The 21,028-nt window shown below is 43.3% G+C and overlaps 1 pseudogene; it reads right to left on the bottom strand.

Moving 5' to 3' along the window:
- Positions 1-2,621: 2,621 nt before the first annotated feature.
- LOC119923170 overlaps positions 2,622-21,028 on the bottom strand; it is a 33,441-nt pseudogene continuing 15,034 nt past the window's right edge.

Genomic DNA, 21,028 nt, shown 5'->3' with positions numbered 1-21,028 from the left:
AAATAGACCATGGTGTGAGGAAAACAAGCCTTCTTAACCTCTACTCCCTCTCCTTTCTGTAATCTTTATTCACCTCACCCTCAGCCCCACCGCACTTATGTACATATCCATAATTTATTTTAATGCCTATCTCCCCTTCTAGACTGCAAGTTCCTTGTGGATAGGAGATGTCTCTACAAGCTCCGTTATGTTTACTCTTCCAAGTGCTTAGTACAGTGCTCTGCACACTAAGCACACAATAAATATGATTGCCTGATTGACTGATTTATGATTAAAAATAGCATTTGTGTAAGAATTTTGAGTCTTAGTTTCCAGAAAGTTGGCTTGGTACGACAGCTCTAATGGTAAAAGGATCTGGACAGTCATTCTGTCAGTAAGTCAGTAATATTTATTGAGTGCTTACTGTGTGCAGAGTACTGTACTAAAAGCTTGGGAGAGTAAACTACAACAATAAACAGACACATTCTGTCAATAAACAGACAGGAACAGCCATGATGATACAGTGATGGTTCTACTGCTCTGATGCTAAGCAGAGCAGGAATAGAAAGCACCCAGAGGTTGGCATTCACTATAATGGCACTCTCTGTGGATTGATAATACCGCCATTAAGCCACTGCATTCCATTCACTTGACAGTTGCCTTTCCAAACTCCTGGTTATTTCTCCCCTTCTAGACTGTAAGCTTCTTGTCAGCAGGGAAGATATCTACCAACTCTGTTGTATTCTCCCAAGCAATTAGTACAATGCTGTACATATAGTAAGCACTTAGTAAATATGATTGATTAAGTCATTGATTGATACTTTCTCATCTCCAGGCCCTTGGCTAATTGATCTAATCTGTCAATTCCTGAGAAGAATGATTTCCTTTATAGTGAATGGGAAAACCTCACAGGTATTTGGTAAGTGACTGTTTTACTCCTGCTAAAGGAGACCTCAGCATTCCATCCTAGAAAATGCTTTCTACTTACTAAATAGTCCCTTCTTAAATGTAAGAGCTCGACGGCTATTGCAAACAGATCTGAACTGTGACTAGAAAGATAGATTGGATCATGATTAATTATTGCCCCTGAAGTGTCCTTATTTACAGTCTTCTCGGTCTAATTGGGTTCTTTGCAATTCATTCAAGAGGTAGAAGAAAAAGTGCTTTCAAGTTGTGTAATTGCCTATCTCTGAGCACCTAATCAATGTTAATAAAGCCTGATGCAGCTTTTTAGAGTGGAGCTCGATAACAACCACTGGGCTTTAGGGCCTGTTCTTAGCACTGGTAAAAAGAGGTCAAGTTAAGTACTTTCTCTTGTTAATATTACCAAGCCTGTCAGTTTAACGTCTTAATTGCTCAGACTCCAGATTCAACAGAAATCTCAGTAAAGCATGGTAGCCTTGAAGACTAGTACCTATGGATATTCCTTTCTTATTTATGTGCCAATATAGACAGATATAGACTCCCTCAGGATCTGGACATTTTTTTCTTGTACCCAAAAACATACTGAAAGGAGGAATTCTATTACTTGTGCCACTGGCTTGCTCTGTGAACCACTGAACACTTCTTTATCTCAGTTTTTTTCACCTATAAAATGGGAATGATCAAGGAAAAAATTATTTGAGTTTCCAGAAGTACCTGTCTGTCACCAAGCTCTATTCTCATTTGTTCTCTTTGCCTTCTGGTGAAGTGGGTTAGAGCAAGGAAAATTATCTCCGTTATACAAATGAGAAAACTAAGGCCCAGGTTACATCAGTGACTGGATATTATCCAATAAACTATTTACTGTATGTTTGGCAATTTATAGTCTCCTCTCTCCCCAAATAGATTACAAACTATGCAAGATAAAGGGATTGTCTCTTTCTCTTCTGTTGTAAATCAGTGTCTGAGTCCAGACAGAAGCCTGATTTTCCTGGTTTAGCCGGGAGTTTCTATCACTTCACATTAGATTACGTTTTCCAGGAGACTTGATAAGAGTCATTACTTGAAGTGATGGCAAACACCTTGGGAAAAGTTAATGCGCTATAAATATTTGAGAGCTGGTTTCCTCCATTGATTTCATTCATCCTCAGAATGCCCCTGGGAGGAGACTAAGGAAGAGGCTTTATTATTTGCAAACTTTCTATGGGGAAATGGAAGCTTGGGAAGACTAAGGACTTGCCCGGGAAATGGTGAAATGGAATAGAACTGGTTTGATGATTTGGAGTAGTCATTATTAATCAACTGATGGTATTTATTGAGCACCTGCTGAGTGCAAAGGACTCTACTGAGGAGGTAGGAGAGTTCAAAACATGCATTTTTAATTTTTATGGATTTTGTTAAGTGCTTACTAGGTGCTAGGCACTGTATTAAGCTCTGGGGCTGAAAAAGAGTAATCAGGTTGGACACAGTCCATGTCCCACATGAGGTTCACGGACTTAACCCCCATTTTTCTGCATTGAGGAAGAGAGGATGAAGGTATAGACTTTGATCCTGCCGAAATCCTCAGGCTACTCAAGCTAGCAGTTGGATGCCTTCAGGTGCCTTGGAGTGTTGTGTTCATTCTAATCACCACGATTGACAGCTTCACTCCAATAACACCTGTCTATCAAAGGTCCTACAGAAACACTGTTCTGCTGCTACCATTGGTCTGCTAAAATGTTCTAGCTCCCCTTGATCAGAAATCTGAAGATGAAATAGTGGAAGGTGGAGGATGAACTCAGTTCTTAAATTGTGGCAGGTCAAGGGAAAGCAGAATGGCCTAGGATAACACATGGGCCTGGTAGTTGAAGGACATGGGTTCTAATCCCAGATCTGCCACTTGTCTGCTGTGTGACCTTGGACAAGCCACTAAATTTCTCTGTGCCTTAGTTACCTCATCTGTAAAATGGGGATTAAGACTGAAGCCCCATGTGGGACAAGGACTGTGTCCAGCCTGATTAGTTTGCATCTACTCCAGCCCTTCTTACAGGGCCTGGCACATAGTAAGCGCTTAACAAATGCCACAATTATTATTATCATTTCAGTGCCACATCCACACAAATTGCCCTACTCCCTCTTCAACTTCTGCAAACTAGAACATTCCCAGCAGGCCTAGACTTTAACAATATAAAGGCTCCAAGCAATTTTGGCAATAGCCCTTAGCCACTACCTGTATTAGCCATTTGCCCCAAGAGGCCGGAGAGGAATAGTAACCCAGGTAACAAGATTTCCAGTCATCTGCTTAACATTGGGATCTTCTCTTCAGAGGAGGCAAAAGAGTACGGAAGTGGACAGTACGCTAGGTCGACTGATAGAGGAGGTCTGCCTCCCTGGGGTGGTTTAGAAAATAGTAATAATCTCTAGACTGTCAATTTGGGGGCAGGGAACACGTCTACCAAATTAATACATTGCACTCTTCAAGTGTTTAATACACTGCTCTGCAAACGGTAAAGGCTCAAGAAATATTATTGGTATTTGCTAAGTACTTACCATGTGTCAAGCACTGTACAGTGCACTGGTTTAAAAATAAGCAGATCAGATCCAGTCCTTGCCTCACATGGAGCTCACAGATTAAGGGAAAGAGAGAACTGGTATCTGATCCCTATTTTTACAAATGAGCAAACTGAGGCACAGAGAAGTTAAGCAACTTGCCCAGTGTCACACAGTGGGCAAGTGGCAGAGCCTGAGAGGCTGCAAGTAGCAGTGACTCCTGTCAGAACAAAATCCTTAGATTTCTTGGGGAAGGAGGGGGGAATCTTCTCTCCTTGGAGTTCAAAGTGCTCTTCCATTAATTAATTAATTAATTAATTCAATGTTATTTATTGAGCACTTACTGTGTGCAGAGCACTGTACTAAGAGAAGCAGCATGGTTTAGCAAATAGAGCGTGGGCTTGGGAGTCAGAGGATGTGGGTTCTAATCCTGCCTCTGCCACTTGTCTGCTCTGTGACCTTGGGCAAGTCACTTGACTTCTCTGTGCATCAGTTACCTCATCTTTAAAATGGAGATTAAAAGTGTGAGCCCCACGTGGGACAAACTGATTTCCCTTTATCTGCCCCAGTGCTTAGAACAGTGACAAGAGAATGGGGAAACATTCTCTGTCCCTTCTGCCGAGGCTCAAGGTTACACAATCCTGGCCGGCTGCCATCCGGGCTCCGCCACTTGTCAGCTGTGCGACATTGGCAAGTCACTTCACTTATCTGTGCCTTAGTGACCTCATCTGTAAAATGGGGATTAAGTCTCTGAGCCCCACGTGGGACAACCTGATTACCTTATATGCACCCTAGCGCTTAGAACAGTGTTTGGCACTTAACAAGCGCTTCACAAATATCATTATTATTTTTATTTAAGCGCCATAGAGCGGGGGACCTGGCCGCCTAGTAGCGTGACCGCACAGGCCATTCCCGCCCAGAGAGGCCCACGGGGTGACGAGTTGCCGCGCAGGGCCCAAGGTGGCGTTGAGCGGAGCCGGGCTGCGGTTGCGACCGTAGCCCATCAGAGGGCAGTAAGACGCTGCGGCCTTGGCGGCGACGGCGGCGTTGGGCCGAGCCGGGCTGCAGTTGCGGCCGTGGCCCGTCAGAGGGCAGTAAGAGGCGGCGGCGTCAGGCCTTGTGGCCGGCCGGGCGCGGCGCGGCCCGGGCCGGCACAATGGAAGAGGTGGGGGCGAGCCCCGAAACAGCCCGCACGGCCAGCCCTTCCTGCCTCCGCACATTGCCCTAACAGGAAACTCCAGCCACGGGGACTTCCCCCCAGTGACCTTCAGACAGATGACCAGATGACCTGAAGCGTGGCTTAGTGAAAAGAGCACGGGCTTGGGAGTCAGAGGTCATGGATTCTAATCCTGGCTCTGTCACTTGTCTGCTCTGTGACTTTGGGCAAGTCACTTCACTTCTCTGGGCCTCAGTTACCTCATCTGTAAAATAGGGATTAAGACTGTAAACCCCGCATGGGACAACCTGATTACCTTGCATCTACCCCAACGCTTAGAATGGTGCTTGGCACATAGTAAGTGCTTAACAAATACTATCATCATCAACTAACTAAGGCACAGGGAAGTTAAGTAACTTGCCCAAGGTCATGGAGCAGACAAGTGGTGGGGCCAGGATTAGAACCCAGGGGGCTGAGATTAGAACCCAGGTCTTTCTGACTCCCAGGCCCATCTGCTAGGCAACGCTGCTTCTACAACATTCTCTGCCTTCACCATGTGCAAATGATGAGTAGGAGGAAGAATAAGGATATAAAATTAGAGAAGCAGTGTGACCTAGAGGAAAGAGTACAGGCCTGAAAGTAAGAGGATCTAGGTTCTAATCCTGGATCTGCCATTTGTCTGCTCTGTGACCCTGGGCAAGTCACATAATTATGCTGTGCCTCAATTTATTCATCTGTAAAATGGGGATTCAATTCCTGTTCCCCCTCCAATGTTGCCTGTGAGGACATTGTGCGGCAGGGACTGTGTCTCGCCTGATTATCTTGCATTTACCCCAGCTCTTAGAACAGTGCTTGGCATATAGTAAGTGTTTAATGAACACCACAATTATTACTGTTGGTAGTAGTTGAAATATGTCAGGATCAAGTGGCTGAAGAAATTGAATACGCAATTGAATCTACAGCTATATGGATATACTTGGTGAGGATGAGCAAAAGTGATATTGGTGACTGTTGGACTGGGTTAACTTGGGTTCTAATCTTAGCTCTGCAAATGCCTACTTTGTGACCTTGGGCCCATCACTTAACTTCTCTAGGCTTTAGTTACCTCATCTGCAATATGGGGATTAAGACTGTGAGTTCCATGTGGAACAGGGACTGTGTCCAACCTGTTTAACTTCTCTGTGACTCTGTCACCTCATCTATAATGTATTTTTCAAAGTATTTGTGAAGTTCTTACTATGTACCAGATACTGTATTAAGTCCTGGGGTAGATACAAGATGATCAGTTTAGACACAGTCTCTGTCCCATATGGGACTCACAGTCTTAATTCCCAGTTTACAGGTGAGGTAACTGAGGAACAGAGAAGTGAAGTGACTTGCTCAAGGTCACTAGCTGACAAGTAACAGACCTGGGATGAGAATCCAGGTCCTTCTGACTCCCAGGCCTCTGCTCTATCCACAAGTGCTTAGAACAGTGCTTGGCACATAGTAAGCACTTAACAAGTACCATATTGATTATATAATATGATAATATGATAATTATCGGGTATGATAATGATGATAATATTTATAATTATTATTAATTATTACTGCATGTTGGGAATAAACTGAGGAAGGGTTATTGGAAAAGGAGTATTTTGAAGAGAGCGAGAGGTGTGACCTGGTAGATTTGAAATGGTAGGAAGTTCCAGGCAAGGGGAACAGTGATGAACAAGGTGTTGGAGTCGAAAGAGGTGAGAGAGTTGGAGGTAAAAGAGTTAAGAGGGAGGTGCAATTAGATGGTGAACTTGGGAGGAGTGCTGGGTGTGAGTTAGGGTGAAGCAAATGAAGAGAGACATTGCTATTTCTGGGTGATGCCTCATTTTGGATCACCATTCCTGAGTCTTGATCTTCCACCATCCCCCAAAATGGTCTGCTTCCTCTTAGTTCACTATCTTTAGGGCTAGTGCCACTGCTCTTTTACCCCAAGTTGGTATTCCTGGTGTCTGAACTGTGTTGAAAAAGAGGCAGCATTAATCATTGCAAAGAATATGGGTTTTTGAGTCACCTGCGCAGTGACCTTGTACAAGCCACTTAATTTCCCTGGGTTTCAGTTTTCTCATAATAATTATGGAATCTGTTAAGTGCTTACTATGGTCCAGGTAATGTACTAAGCCCTGTGGTTGATATGACACAATCGGGTCGGACACAGTTTCTGTCCCACCCCGAGTTCACAGTCTCTACATGGGAGACTCACCTGTTAAATGGGGCTTAAATACTTGTTCTTCTATTTTTGACTGTGAGTCCCATGTGGGACAGGGACGGTATAAATTCAATCGTATTTATTGAGTGTTTTCTGTGTTCAGAGCACTGTACTAAGCGCTTGGGAAGTACAAGTTGGCAACATATAGAGACGGTCCCTACCCAACAGTGGGCTCACAGTCTAGAAGGGGGAGACAGAGAACAGAGCAAAACATATTAACAGAATAAAATAAATAGAATAAATATGTACAAGTAAAATAAATCAATAAATAGAATAATAAATACGTACAAACATATATACATATATATACAGGTGCTGTGGGGAAGGGAAGGAGATAAGGCGGGGGATGGAGAGGGGGAGGAGGGGGAGAGGAAGGAGGGGGCTCAGTTTGGGAAGGCCTTCTGGAGGAGGTGAGCTCTCAATAGGGCCTTGAAGGGAGGAAGAGAGCTAGCTAGGCGAATGTGGGGAGGGAGGGCATTTCAGGCCAGGGGGATGACGTGGGCTGGGGATCGGCGGGACAGGCAAGAACGAGGCATGGTGAGGAGATTAGCTGCAGAGGAGTGGAGGGTGCGGGGTGGGCTGTAGAAGGAGAGAAGGGAGGTGAGGTAGGAGGGGGCGAGGTGATGGAGAGCCTTGAAGACTAGGGTGAGGAGTTTCTGCTTGAGGCATAGGTTGATTGGTAGCCACTGGAGATATTCAACCTGATTATAATGATTGCTTACAACAGTGCTTGGCATATAGTATGAGCTCAACCAATGCCACGTTACCCTTTCAGAGTCACTCGTGGAGAGTTTTGAGTACACTACTAGCATTGACTATGGGAAGGAGAGTCAAGCAGAGGTATACCCATTTCATTCCTAGCTAGGGCAGTGGGTAGTGAGTGGAAAGCAATCTTCTACAAGTTAAAAATCACCTGTGCTGGGCAGCAGCAGCATGGGAGACAGTCAAGGACAGAAACTCGTTTACTGTGCAGAAGGAGGCAATGGTAAACTACTTTGGTATTTTTACCAAGAAAACTCTATGGAAACACCAGCAGAATGATTGCATATGGAAGAGGAGCATTCTGGGAGAGATGTGTTCATGGCACTGCTATGGTTCAGACATGACTAGACAGCATAAGACAACAACAATACCACAGTTATTATTATTGTTAGGTGGTCAAGCAAGAAAGGTGGCATGGCATAAGAAGAAAAATGAAACCCTAGAACAGAGGAAGAGCAATATCTATAATTCTACACTTCTATTCATCTATTTTGATGCTATTCATGTCTATCTACTTGTTTGGTTTTGCTGTCTGTATCCCCCTTCTAGACTGTTAGCCCATTGTTGGGTAGGGATTGTCTCTATCTGTTGCCGAATTGTACTTTCCAAGAGCTTAGTACAATGCTCTGCACATAGTAAGCACTCAATAAATATGATTGAATGAATGAATAAACATCTGTGGCAGAACATTAGGTACTAAGCTGAAAGATCAAGCTCCTCCACTTGTCCTTTTGTGTGACCTTCGGCAAGTCATTTAACTTCTCTGTGATTCTGTCACCTCATCTATAACGTTTTTCACTATGTGCCAGACACTGTATTAAGTGCTGGGGTAGATACAAGCTGATCAGGTTAGACACAGTCCATGTCCCACACGGGACTCACAGTCTTAATCCCCAGTTTTCAGACAAGGTAACTGAGGAACAGAGAAGTAAAGTGACTTAAGGTTATCAGCAGACAAGTGGCAGGCCTTGGATGAGAACCCAGGTCCTTCTGACTCCCAGACCTCTATCCTCTAGATCGCACTGCTCTGGGGATTAAGATGCTGAGCCCTATGTGGGACAGGGACTGTGTCCAACATGATTATCTTGTATCTACCCCAGTGCTTAGTATACTGTCTGGCATATAAAGAGGACTTAACAAATACTGTGTATATGGCAGGCTTTACACCACCTGACAAAGGCTAGTGGAATTTCCACAGTCCATGCCATTTATCTTAATTCAAATCTTAGTGTTCTCCTTCATGGCAATTTTACTGATTAGAAAGCAAAAAAAACTTGTTAAAGCCTAGTGAAATTATCTCATTATTTGTCTTTGCAACCCATGAAGTAACAGCTGTCACCATACTCAGAAAACAAGGGCAACACTGTTGACAGTGTGCCTGGAAAGATCTCAAAGCCCTTCCCTCAGTGAGAACCTACCAGCTGCCCCTTGCTCATGCTTGCAGTGACCTCAGAAATTTATGACGAGTAAAATTGACCTTCAGGGAGGTATTTTTTTTCCTCAAGTGAGATGGCCATCCAGTCTCTGATTGACATGGCTTGCGTGTGTGTGTGTGTGTGTGTGTGTGTGTGTGTGTGTGTGTGTGTGTGTGTTTTCTGTTTTTTTTCATTTGGGAAGTGGGTGGGTGACACTAACGACCAGTGAGAGGAGTAACTGAGCAGTTGGTCACAGGGATAACAACCCAATGCTCCCTTTGCCAAAGTCACACCATCTAGTTTCCTTTGGCTGGAGATGTTAAAAATGGATTTCCAGATTCTTAAAAATGTGCTTTTTTTGTTACAGAAATGAGAACTGCAGGTACCTTATTGATTTTCCATGATAGATGTCAGGGTCTCAGTCAAGGTGAACTGTGTATTGCTTCTGAGAATGTGATATTGGATTCAATTTGTATTTGAGTTTGACAGGTGCATCTGCCACAACAAAAGCAGTGTGGCCTAGTGGATAGAGCACGGGCATGGGAATTGAAAGTTCATGGGCTCTAATTCCGGCTCTGCCACCTGAATGCTATGTGACTTTGGGCAGGTCACTTTGCTTTTTTGTGCCTCAGTTACCTCATCTGTAAAATGGTGATTTGAGACTGTGAGCCTCATATGGGACAGGGACTGTGTCCAATCCAATTTTCTTGTATCCACTCCAGCACTTAGTACAGTGCCTGGCACATAGTAAGTGATTAATAAATAACATAATTATCAATTACTCTTATTAACAGGCTTGTTTATTGAATTTAGCGATTGGTCCCTGATCAAAGTTAGATAACAAGTATGGGGTCTTTTTCCAATACAGCATCTCCTGATATGATCTCCAATTTCCCTCCACCAATTTCCCGCACTCCCTTCTGATTCTCTTTCCAACACCCTGCTTTGTCACCTTGATCAATTCACTTAATTCCACTTCACCTCAGTTTCCTCATCTGTAAAAAGGGGAAAAAATACTTAATTTTTTTCATGATATTTGACAGGAATTTACTATGTGTCAGGCACTGTATTAAGCAACTAGATGGATATAAGCTACAAGCCACTCAGGTAAGACACAGTCCCTGTCCCATAAGGGGCTCACAGCTTTCATCCCCATTTAATAGATGATGTAACTGAGGGACAGAGAAGTTAAGTGACTTGCCCATACAGCAGACAAGTGACAGAGCCATAATTAGACCCCACATCCATCTTACTTGGGGTTAAGTACTCAATGCATTGTCAACTCCCTCCTTCCAATTTATTAACTCACTTCTCCTACTATAAACCTCCCTCGGACTCTTCATTCCACCCAAACCAATCTACTCACTGTGCCTCTTGAAAGTAGTGTGGCACAGTGGAAAGAGCTAGGGCTTGAGAGTCAGAGGTCATGGGTTCCAATCCTGGCTCTGCCACTTGTCTTCTGTATGACCTTGGGCAAGTCACTTAACTTCTCTGTGCCTCAGTTACCTCATCCATAAAATGGGGATTGGTATTTTTTATGTGCCTATTATGTGTCAAGCATGATCTGGGGTATAAAGTTTATCAAGTTGGACACACTCCCTTTTCCAAATGGGGCTCACAGTCAAAGTTGTAGGGAGGAGGATTTAATTCTCATTTTATAGATGAGATAACCAAGACAGAGAAAAGTTAAGAAACTTGCCCAAGGTCACACAGCAAGCAACTGAAGGAGGCAAGATTGGAACCCAGGTCCTCTGACTCCCAGACCTGTGTTCTTTCCATTAGGCTATGCTAACTCCTAAAGCAGCATATGTTTGTGTGATCGTGAGTGTGTGTGTGTGTTTGTGTGTTATTCTATTGTCTTTGTCTCTCTGTCTCTGTCTCTGCCTGGCAGCCTCCATATAGCTCAGTGTGTCTCTGCCTCTATTCTCTCTGCTTTTCCACTTTTTTCACATCAGATATCTGAGCCCGCCTGCCATAAGCCACATCAACAATAATAATAATCATTTTGGTATTTGTTAAGTGCTTACTATGTGCCAAGTACTGTACTAAATTCTGGTTGGATACAGCAAATCAGATTGGACACAGTCCCTATCCCACACAGTCTTCAATCCCCATTTTCCAGATGAGATAACTGAAGCACAGAGAAGTGAAGTGAAGTGACTTGCCCAAGGCCACGCAGCAGATAAGCGGCAGAGCCAGGATTAGACCCCTTGACCATCTGACTCCCAGTAGCGGGCTCTATCCACCACACCATGCTGCTTCACAACATTACATCCAATCCCACTCTCTGCTCCAGAAAACACCTTCCCTTCAGTCTGGGCCTGTATTTCTTACCTACTCTCAGCCTCTTTGTCCCATGGAATTTCTATCTTCGTATCCCCATAATTTATATGGTCAGAGGCCAATAGGGGTTGAAATTTTTTTTAATTTGCACAGTTCATTTCATCTGGCACTTTGAGAACCTTCACTGGTATGCTAAGAAAGTTTACACTAATGTATTGATCACCTCCTCCAGGAGCCGTTCCCAGACTGAGCCCCTTCCTTCCTCTCCCCCTCGTCCCCCTCTCCATCCCCCCATCTTACCTCCTTCCCTTCCCCACAACACCTGTATATATGTATATATGTTTGTACATATTTATTACTCTATTTATTTATTTATTTTACTTGTACATATCTATTCTATTTATTTTATTTTGTTAGTATGTTTGGTTTTGTTCTCTGTCTCCCCCTTTTAGACTGTGAGCCCACTGTTGGGTAGGGACTGTCTCTATATGTTGCCAATTTGTACTTCCCAAGCGCTTAGTACAGTGCTCTGCACATAGTAAGCGCTCAATAAATACGATTGATGATGATGATGATGATGATTGATCTGTTTCTCCTGGCCATGCCTGATGGATTTACGGTTCAAGAGGGGGTGTTGTTTCATTGAATCTTACCATCCTTTGGTCACCTCCAGACTCACCTGGCCACACACACTCACCAACTGATTGATCCATTGATCTGGCTGAGAGTCAGAAGGTCTTAGCTGCCATTGTCAGTGAAACTCCCTTTGTCTGTGCATCTCAGTGTGGTTTAGTGGAAAGAACACGGGCATGGGAGTCAGAGATCATGGGTTCTAATCCCGGCTCTGCCTCTTGTCAGCTGTGTGATTTTGGGCAAGTCACTTAACTTCTCTGTGCCTCAGCTACTTCATCTGTAAAATGGGGATTAAAATGGGGATTGTCTCCCCCTTTTAGACTTGTCTCCCCCTTTTAGACTGTCTCCCCCTTTTAGACTGTGAGCCCACTGTTGGGTAGGGACTGTCTCTATGTGATGCCAATTTGTACTTCCCAAGCGCTTAGTACAGTGCTCTGCACATAGTAAGCGCTCAATAAATACGATTGATTGATTGATTGATTGATTGATTAAGACTGTGAGCCCCACGTGGGACAACCTGATTACCTTGTGTCTACCCCAGCGTTTAGAACAGTGCTTGGCACATAGTAAGCGCTTAACAAATGCCATCATTATTATTATCTCCCTCAGGGGGAAATTCCCCACATTCATTCATTCTAACAAATACCATTACTATTAGTATTATTATTATTATTGTTATTCAGTCATATTTATTGAGCGCTTACTGTGTACAGAGCACTGTACTAAGTGCTTGGGAAGTACAAGTCAGCAACATATAGAGACGGTCCCTACCCAACAACTGGCTCACAGTCTAGAAGGGGGAGACAGAAAACAAAACAGAACATGTAGACATGTGTCAAAATCGTCAGAACAAATAGAATTAAACCTATATGCACATCATTAACAAAATAAATAGAATAGTAAATATGTACAAGTAATATAGAATAATAAATCTGTACAAATATATATATATATATATATATATAAGTGCTGTGGGGAGGGGAAGGAGGTAGGGCGGGAGGATGGGGAGGAGGAGAGAAAGAAAGGGGCTCAATATGGGAAGGCATCCTGGAAGAGGTGAGCTCTCAGTAGGGCTTTGAAGGGAGGAAGAGAGCTAGCTTGGCGGATGTGTGGAGGGAGGGCATTCCAGGCCAGAGAAAGGACGTGGTCTGGGGTTCGACGGTGTCACAGGCGAGAATGAGGTACAGTGAGGAGGTTAGCAGCAGAGGAGCAGAGGGTGTGGGCTGGGCTGTAGAAGGATAGAAGGGAGGTGAGGTAAGAGGGGGCCAGGTGATGGAGAGTCTTGAAGCCGAGAGTGAGAAGTTTTTGCTTGATTCGTAGGTTGACAGGCAGCCACTGGAGATTTTTGAGGAGGGAAGTAACATGCCCAGAGCTTTTCTGCACAAAGATAATCCACATCATTCAATCAATCAGTCAATCAATCAATAAATCAATCATCAGTATTTACCAAGCCCTTACTATGTACAGAGAGCCGTACTGAGCACTTGGGAGAGAACAATACAATGGAATTAGCACACACATTCCCTGCCCAAAACAAGCTTATAGTCTAGAGGGGGAGACAGACATTAATATGAAAAAATAATTGATAATATACAATTTAAAAATATGTATGTAAGTGCTTTCAAATGTCGAAGGTCATAGATTCAAGTGCATAGATGACACAGAAGGGAGAGTGAGCCAGGGAAAAGAGGGCTTAATCGGGAAGGCCCCTTGGAGAAGATGTGACCTTGATAATGAGAAGCGACCTTAATACTGGTAACCCCTTGTAAGCCCACCTGCCCTTTTGTGGAAAACCTTCTATCCAGAAGGCCCTGGGTCCCTCTTTTCCAGGGTGGCTCATATCAATATTTATATATACACTTAGAATTGTCCTTCATATTTGTCAGTCAGTCAGTTGTATTTATCGAACACTTACTGTGTGCAAAGCACTGTACTAAGCACCTGTGCGAGTACAATATAACATTGCAACAGACACATTCCCTGCCCACAGTGAGCTTATAGCCTACACCCCGCAGATGGCAAAATATGTGTGTGGCTGAAAAGAACAATGTAGGACCCACGTTCCAGCAACACTGTGCATCCCAAAAGCTTGTCCCTTGTTGTGTCGTCATATTTAATTTTTGCAATACCTGGCACTGTTTATTCTCTTTTTTATGGTGTTTGTAAATCACTTACTATGTGCCAGGCACTACACTAAGCCCCAACATAGATACAAGACAATCAAGTTGGACATAGTCCTTGTTCTAAATAGAGCTCACAGTCTTAATCCCCATTTTACAAGTTAGGCAAATGAAGCAAAGAGAAGTTAAGTAACTTGCCTAAGGTTACACAACAAGTATGTGGCAGAGCCAGGATTAGAACCCAGGTCCTCTGACTCCCAGGCCCAGGATATTTCCACTAGGCCATGCTGGCATCTCTGCTTCTTTTGCCTCCTTGTCTCTTTTTTCTTACAGAGGTTTTGCCTTTGGAAAGTGACTGCCACTCCTTGATGGCAGTGCACCATGCTGGTCTCTCCTCAGCAATAGACTCCCAGTTTTCAGCCAGGATGTAGCATTGTCTGAAGATTTGTTTTACCCTGTCTATAAAACATTTCCCCTGCCCTCCTTGCTTTCTGTTTCCAGATTTCAGTTCTTCATATAGCAGCTGTCCAGGCATCCCACTGTCACTCATTCTCCTCACATGTCCCATCCAATGTAGCTATGTTAAGGTGAGAATCAAACCACTCCTGTCAACACCTAGCTAGCATATCCAGTTGGTGATTTGTTATTTAGGATTTGCCAAGCAGTCATGCAAGGACCGTTGAAAATGGAAACAAATAGAGGTAAAAATCAGGCCAAGAACCCTGGAGGACCCCTGAGAATTCTCACATGAGCAAAGAACAGTATTTGTGCTTTGGCACCAGGCTGTGTTGATTTGGAAACTCATCCTGAGAGCTCCATTAAAGGGAATCTTTCTGTGCCCCTCCATTCCCAGAACCACTAGTGGCTCACACAGAATGACTAGCAAAAAGAAAAAATGGCAACTCTCCTTCATTCATTCATTCAACTGCATTTATTGAGCACTTATTTTGTGCAGAGAACTGTACTAAGCACTGGAGAGAGTACAATGCCCCGAAAATGGATCCTCGTTACTAACAAAAAAAGACCCAGTAGCTACAAGAGACATCAACTGGGCTGGAGGCAGAGGTAGACTTCACGGAGAGAGAAGAAAGAATGCTTGGAAGTTAGGGCTCTCTGGCAAGCTGGGTCTTGCCCACAGTAGAAATAATAGTAATAATAATGATAATAATCATAGTAAGCGCTTAACTAGTAAGCGCCAATCCTCCCCAAACCACAATTATTATTGGTACCCCTCATCCAGTCCCTCCATCTCAGATAATAATAATAATTCATAATTATTGTACTTGTTAAGTGCTTACTATGTGCCAAGCACTGTACTAAGTGCTGGGCTAGTTACAAATTAATCAGGTTGGAAACAGTCCCTGCCCCCCTAGGGGCCTCACACTCAATACCCATTTTATAGATGAGGTAGTTGAGGCCCAGAGAAGTTAAGTGACTTGTCCAAGGTCACATAGCATACATATGTCAGAGTCAGGATTAGAATCCAGGTCCTGCTGACTCCTAGGGCCATGATTAATAATAATAATAATAATAGTAATAATAATAATAATAATAATGGTATTTGTTAAGCACATACTAATGTGCCAAGCACTGTTCTAAGTGTTGGGAAAGATACAAGATAATCAGGTTGTCTCACGTGGGGCTCACAGTCTTAATCCCCATTTTACAGATGAGGTAACTGAGACAGAGAGAAGTTAAGTGTCTTGCCCAGAGTCACACAACTAACAAGTGACAGAGCCGGGGTTAGAACCCAAGACCTCTGACTCCCAAGCCCGTGCTCGTTCCACTAAGCCATACTGCTTTTCAGCACAGATGATCTTCAGATGAGGTTCTCAGTAGAGTAGATATTCACTGGAGTCAAGTTTGAGAGCAGGTGTTGTGGAATACTAATACAGGTTGCTAAGGAAGGATAATCTGTTGTTTATGTTGGCTGGTTAAGATACACTTTGGGCTAAACTAGATAATCCCTGAATCTCTTCTCCAACTGCGATTCTATGACTTTTCCTTACTGTAAGAGTAAATGGTATATGTCATATATAACATATAATATATATAACGTATGTTATATATTGCCAACTTGTACTTCCCAAGCGCTTAGTACAGTGCTCTGCACACAATAAGCGCTCAATAAATACGATTGAATGAATGAATGAATGAAATGTAAATGTCACTTAGAGGCTCCTGCAGAAGGAAAAAGATTCCTCTACAAATGTATTCCAAATTATTTTATGTGAATATCACTAATCCTCTGTAGATCTGGGCTTTCTGTTTAATGTCTGACTGGACTCACTCAGCCCAGCTACAATCTGTATTGTTCAACTGATTTGTGGATATCTTGGCTTGATCCTCACAGAATCTTTTTTATTTATGGTATTTGTTAGGTGCTTACTATATGCCAGGCTCTGTTCTAAGCGCTAGAGTAGATATAGGTTAATCAAGTTAGACACAGTCTCTGTCCCATATCAATCAATCAATCAATCAATAGTGTTTATTGAGCACTTACTGTGTGCAGAGCACTGTACTAAGCGCTTGGGAAGTACTAGTTGGCAACATATAGAGACAGTCCCTACCCAACAGTGGGCTCACAGTCTAGAAGCTGTCACAGTCACAGTCACAGTCTAGGAGCTCCATATGGAGCTCACCATCTTAATTCCATTTTGCAAATGAGGGAGATGAGGCCCAAAAAAGTCAAGCGACTTACCCAAGGTCACACAGCAGACAAGTGGCAGAGCCAGGACTAGAACCCCAATCCTTCATGACTCCCAGGCATGTGCTCTATCCACTAAGCCATGCATGGGCCTGGGTGTCAGAGGATGTGGGTTTTAATCACTCTTTTGTCACCGGCCTGTTGTGTGACCTTGGGCAAGTCACTTCACATCTCGGCACCTCATTTTCCTAATCTGTAAACTGAGAATTCAATACCTGCTCTTCCTCCCCCTTAGAATGTGAGCCCCCTGATCATCTTGCATTTATCTCAGCACTTAGTCCAATCCTTAGCATATAGTAAGTGCTTAACATATGCTATCAATCACTATTGTGAAGAAAGTCCTCGACCTACTACAGAGGGGAGTGTTTGTTCCCCCAGAACTGACAGATACCAAAACATGAGAAGGCAGCAACCTGCCATGAATATTTTAATTATCTGGACAGCGCTACAGAAATCTTCAATTGGGTTAACTTTGGGAAAGTTAAAATTCCTGTTATGAGCAAACCCATCCTGCAGCCTCCTGGGAATAACACTTAATCCAAGTGTGTCTCTGAATCTCATAGCTTCTTTTGATATTGGTTGCTTCAGTGTGAAAGAGGAACATTCTCCTGGTCTTTCTGAGAATCAACCACATTGACTCATAAAAATCTGCTGCAAGTAGAGTTAGCATGTGAGAAGAGTCATTCAAGAAAGAGATCATCATTTCAAGTTGGGTCTTCCCTTTCATTCATTCAATCATATTTATTGAGAGCAGAGCACTGTACTGTTTGGGAGAGTACAGAATAACAATAAACAGACACATTCCCTGCCCACGACAAGCCTACAGTCTAGAGGGGGAGGCAGACAAAAATATAAATTAATAGATTACAGATACGGGCAAAAATGTTGTGGGACTGGGAGGAGGAATGAATAAAGGGAGCAAGTTAGAGTGACGCAGAAGGGAGAAGAAGAGAAAGAAGGGTTGAGGCCTAGTCACATTACAAACAAGCAAAATACATGAAAAGGGGGGTCTCAGGCAGAAAACCACTCCCCTGAGTAAATAGAAACCTGCTTGTGATCAATGTTTAATGATACCACTAAAAATCCTATTATTTTAGTACAAGGGTGCCAGAAACAGGGGTGTTCTTTCACCTTGCAAATTTTACAGAAAGGGGGATCAAAATACAAAATACACATAAGCATGTAATTTTCCCTTTTAAAAGGATATAGGGCTTCACAGCTTTTTAGAATAATATTAACATTTTCCAAGGAATGGTCATCTAATCTCTTTCCCCCTGAATAATAGTGCAGCAAATTCATCCGAGTTCAACGAGCAACCTGTGCCTGCAACTCTCAAAATCCCAGCCCCATTCCTCCCAAACCTGATGCTAGCTCTCAGATCCAGAAATACATTCTCAACAACCACAACCTTCTATCTGAACCAATCGCTCATGTTTTTTCTCTCCTAGGCTTTGCCAAGCCTCAGGCCAATTCCAGGCAAGAACAATTAGGAATCCATATAGAAAATCACTTCATAAGTGATTTTGCTCCATGTTCCATTCTACCCTAAGGTGTGTTCTTGACTAGTGCTTTCTTGATTTGTCTTCTATGTGACCTTGGGCAGGTCACCTAACTTCTCTGTGCATCAATTCCCACAAATGCATGCAAAATCAGGATTCAATATCTGTTTTCCCTCCTATTTAGACTATGAACCTCATGTGGGACCTGATTATCTTCTATTTCCACCAGTGCTTAGTTCAGTGCTTGCCACAGATTAAGTGTTTAACAAATGCCACAGTTATAATCAATTATTATGGTGGAACCATTTGTCTCTTTGAGAGCTCTAACTTATTCATTCTAATTCCTCACTGCTAAAAGATAACCAGAGTCCTTATTTCAGCAAGTATAAGTATTATATCTGCAACATCACCAAGATCCGCCTTCTCCTCTCCATCCAAATAGCTACCTTGCTGGTTCAATCTCTCATCTTATCCCGACTGGATTACTGCATCAGCCTCCTCTCTGATCTCCCATCCTGCTGTCTCTCCACACTTCAGTCTATATTTCACGCTGCTACCCGGATCATCTTTGTGCAGACATGCTCTGGGCATGTTACTCCCCTCCTCAAAAATCTCCAGTGGCTGTCTGTCAACCTACACATCAAGCAAAAACTCCTTACTCTCAGCTTCAAGGCTCTCCATCACCTCGCCCCTTCCTACCTCACCTCCCTTCTATCCTTCTACAGCCCAGACTGCACCCTCCACTCCTCTGCCACTAAACTCCTCACTGTACCTCGTTCTCGCCTGTCCTGCTGTCGACCCCCGGCCCACGTCCTCCCCCTGGCTTGGAATGCCCTCCCTCCGCACATCTGCCAAGCTAGCTCTCTTCCTCTCTTCAAAGCCCTACTGAGGGCTCACCTCCACCAGGAGGCCTTTCCAGACTGAGCCCCCTTTTTCCTCTCCTCCTCCCCATCCCCCCGCCCTACCTCCTTCCCCTCCCCACAGCACCTGTATATATGTTTGTACAGATTTATTACTCTATTTGTTTTACTTGTACATATTTACTATTCTATCTATTTTGTTAATGATGTACATCTAGCTTTGTTTCTATTTATTCTGATGACTTGACACCTGTTCACGTTTTGTTTTGTCTGTCTCTTCCTTCTAGATTGTGATCCTGTTGTCGGGTAGGGACCGTCTCTATATGTTGCCAACTTGTACTTCCCAAGCGCTTAGTACAGTGCTCTGCGCACAGTAAGCGCTCAATAAATACCATTGAATGAATGAATGAATGAATGATGGCGGGTAGTTAATTTGGAAAATATCAGATTTCAGTGTCACTGTACATATCCCTACTAGTCCAAACCCTTTTTTATCAATTACAGTGATGAAGTGTGCCATCCACTCCCCCTTTATGAAGAATTAATACTTGTAGCATTCAGAAAGAATTTCCCAAACAAAAAGTGCACTTAGCTGTGCACTTATTAAATTCCATTCTCAGATGCTGTCATTGGTGTCTTGGCATGGAGTCAGATGAGCCGAGGACGAATATGCTCTTAATTATTTCTTGGAGCCTGCAGATATTGTTTCTTGACAGGGCAAGGAGGTCAGAGAGGCTTTTAACTTGACCTGTTTGCCCATCTGCTTTGTTGGGAAAGATGGTTGTCTCCAATTGACAGGATCAGCACTGAATTTGTGTCTAGTATTCATTCAATCTTATTTATTGAGTGCTTATTGCGTGTAGAGCACTGTACTGAGTGCTTGAGAAGTATAATTCAGCAACAAATAGAGACAATCCCTGCCCACAATGGGCTCAGTCTAGTAGGTTTGTGAAGCTGAGTTCAGGATATTTCCGTACCTGCTAGTTGGGGATCAGACTGGTAATAATAATGATGGTATTTGTTAAGTGCTTACTATGTGCAAGGCACTGTTCTGAGTGCTGGGTTTCTCTGGGACCCAAAAATGGGAATGAACTGAACTCCGGTCAAGTGCCCAGTACCAAGTGGGAAAGTTTTAATGAGTTATGGAAACCTGCTTCACCCGAGAGTATTCAGTGGATAATGCAGAGTAGCTCAGGTGTACATTGGTGACTTCATTGCTTTGGTGGCTAGCTGTTTTACTGGAGCAGAAGCAATGTGCCCTAGTGAAAAGAGTATAGGACTGTCAGCAGACCTGGGTTCTACTCCTGGCTTTGCCATATGGATGTTGTGTCACTTTGGGTGAGTAACAACTTTTTTGTGCCTGTTTCCTCTTCTGTAAAATGGGGATAAAATACCTGTTCTCCCCCCCTCTATTTAGACTGTGAGATCCAACTTGGGCAGGGACTCTATCTGTATCTAGTAGCCAAAGGGCTTTCATTTATTAAGCACTTACTATGTGCAGAGTACTGTACTAAGCTCTGGGAAATAATTCACGGGTGAGAATTAGATATGGTCCCCGACCCACAAGGGAATCACAGTCTGAAAGTACATAGACATGTAAGGAGTGTTGAAACAATGAAAAACTAACACAACATTAAAGATAAAGACAAATACATAAAATCAAACCAAAAATCAGTAAATAGATATGGCTAGAGGAGAAGAATTTCAGGCTTCTAATCGCTCAAAGTGCAAGACACACCTATAGCCACAGCAACCACTCTGCCATCCCTCCAGTCTTCCTGAGGTTTTATGGTGGCCTCATGCCACTGGTGATTTTCTCTTTTCCCATCAGGTTAGTGGAAAGCAGGGTGAGATGGAAGCTTGTAGATGGTATGGATAGTATCTTGCATCTTATCTTATCTTGCCTCTACTCCAGCACTTAG

The sequence above is a fragment of the Tachyglossus aculeatus genome, unplaced genomic scaffold (assembly GCF_015852505.1).
Source record: "Tachyglossus aculeatus isolate mTacAcu1 unplaced genomic scaffold, mTacAcu1.pri scaffold_151_arrow_ctg1, whole genome shotgun sequence".
Lineage (NCBI taxonomy): Eukaryota > Metazoa > Chordata > Mammalia > Monotremata > Tachyglossidae > Tachyglossus > Tachyglossus aculeatus.
The sequence above is the reverse complement of the archived record's forward strand: the minus strand, read 5'-3'. Positions and strand labels throughout refer to the sequence as shown.